We start from the raw sequence: 2,500 nt of genomic DNA on the forward strand, positions 1-2,500 counted from the left end.
CGTTTTGCTCCGCTCTCGACGGTCACCGCGCAATGCAAGAACAGGCCAAAAACTGGCCAAAACGGCCCAAAAACGGGCCAAAACTGGCCATTTTTGGCTGCACGAGCGAGCGGCGAGCGGCGGACAGCGAGCGAAGCGAGAGGCAGCACCGTCCCTGCTATACGAAAGCCCCATCCAGCCCTGTGCCACCCGGGGGGTTCCAGGGTGCTGAGATGGCTGACGTTTTGCTCCGCTCTCGACGGTCACCGCGCAATGCAAGAACAGGCCAAAAACTGGCCAAAACGGCCCAAAAACGGGCCAAAACTGGCCATTTTTGGCTGCACGAGCGAGCGGCGAGCGGCGGACAGCGAGCGAAGCGAGAGGCAGCACCGTCCCTGCTATACGAAAGCCCCATCCAGCCCTGTGCCACCCGGGGGGTTCCAGGGTGCTGAGATGGCTGACGTTTTGCTCCGCTCTCGACGGTCACCGCGCAATGCAAGAACAGGCCAAAAACTGGCCAAAACGGCCCAAAAACGGGCCAAAACTGGCCATTTTTGGCTGCGCGAGCGAGCGGCGAGCGGCGGACAGCGAGCGAAGCGAGAGGCAGCACCGTCCCTGCTATACGAAAGCCCCATCCAGCCCTGTGCCACCCGGGGGGTTCCAGGGTGCTGAGATGGCTGACGTTTTGCTCCGCTCTCGACGGTCACCGCGCAATGCAAGAACAGGCCAAAAACTGGCCAAAACGGCCCAAAAACGGGCCAAAACTGGCCATTTTTGGCTGCACGAGCGAGCGGCGAGCGGCGGACAGCGAGCGAAGCGAGAGGCAGCACCGTCCCTGCTATACGAAAGCCCCATCCAGCCCTGTGCCACCCGGGGGGTTCCAGGGTGCTGAGATGGCTGACGTTTTGCTCCGCTCTCGACGGTCACCGCGCAATGCAAGAACAGGCCAAAAACTGGCCAAAACGGCCCAAAAACGGGCCAAAACTGGCCATTTTTGGCTGCACGAGCGAGCGGCGAGCGGCGGACAGCGAGCGAAGCGAGAGGCAGCACCGTCCCTGCTATACGAAAGCCCCATCCAGCCCTGTGCCACCCGGGGGGGGTTCCAGGGTGCTGAGATGGCTGACGTTTTGCTACGCTCTCGACGGTCACCGCGCAATGCAAGAACAGGCCAAAAACTGGCCAAAACGGCCCAAAAACGGGCCAAAACTGGCCATTTTTGGCTGCACGAGCGAGCGGCGAGCGGCGGACAGCGAGCGAAGCGAGAGGCAGCACCGTCCCTGCTATACGAAAGCCCCATCCAGCCCTGTGCCACCCGGGGGGTTCCAGGGTGCTGAGATGGCTGACGTTTTGCTCCGCTCTCGACGGTCACCGCGCAATGCAAGAACAGGCCAAAAACTGGCCAAAACGGCCCAAAAACGGGCCAAAACTGGCCATTTTTGGCTGCGCGAGCGAGCGGCGAGCGGCGGACAGCGAGCGAAGCGAGAGGCAGCACCGTCCCTGCTATACGAAAGCCCCATCCAGCCCTGTGCCACCCGGGGGGTTCCAGGGTGCTGAGATGGGGCTGACGTTTTGCTCCGCTCTCGACGGTCACCGCGCAATGCAAGAACAGGCCAAAAACTGGCCAAAACGGCCCAAAAACGGGCCAAAACTGGCCATTTTTGGCTGCACGAGCGAGCGGCGAGCGGCGGACAGCGAGCGAAGCGAGAGGCAGCACCGTCCCTGCTATACGAAAGCCCCATCCAGCCCTGTGCCACCCGGGGGGTTCCAGGGTGCTGAGATGGCTGACGTTTTGCTCCGCTCTCGACGGTCACCGCGCAATGCAAGAACAGGCCAAAAACTGGCCAAAACGGCCCAAAAACGGGCCAAAACTGGCCATTTTTGGCTGCACGAGCGAGGAGCGGCGAGCGGCGGACAGCGAGCGAAGCGAGAGGCAGCACCGTCCCTGCTATACGAAAGCCCCATCCAGCCCTGTGCCACCCGGGGGGTTCCAGGGTGCTGAGATGGCTGACGTTTTGCTCCGCTCTCGACGGTCACCGCGCAATGCAAGAACAGGCCAAAAACTGGCCAAAACGGCCCAAAAACGGGCCAAAACTGGCCATTTTTGGTCTGCACGAGCGAGCGGCGAGCGGCGGACAGCGAGCGAAGCGAGAGGCAGCACCGTCCCTGCTATACGAAAGCCCCATCCAGCCCTGTGCCACCCGGGGGGTTCCAGGGTGCTGAGATGGCTGACGTTTTGCTCCGCTCTCGACGGTCACCGCGCAATGCAAGAACAGGCCAAAAACTGGCCAAAACGGCCCAAAAACGGGCCAAAACTGGCCATTTTTGGCTGCACGAGCGAGCGGCGAGCGGCGGACAGCGAGCGAAGCGAGAGGCAGCACCGTCCCTGCTATACGAAAGCCCCATCCAGCCCTGTGCCACCCGGGGGGTTCCAGGGTGCTGAGATGGCTGACGTTTTGCTCCGCTCTCGACGGTCACCGCGCAATGCAAGAACAGGCCAAAAACTGGCCAAAACGGCCCAAAA

The sequence above is a fragment of the Musa acuminata genome, unplaced genomic scaffold (genome assembly GCF_036884655.1).
Source record: "Musa acuminata AAA Group cultivar baxijiao unplaced genomic scaffold, Cavendish_Baxijiao_AAA HiC_scaffold_835, whole genome shotgun sequence".
Taxonomy (NCBI): domain Eukaryota; kingdom Viridiplantae; phylum Streptophyta; class Magnoliopsida; order Zingiberales; family Musaceae; genus Musa; species Musa acuminata.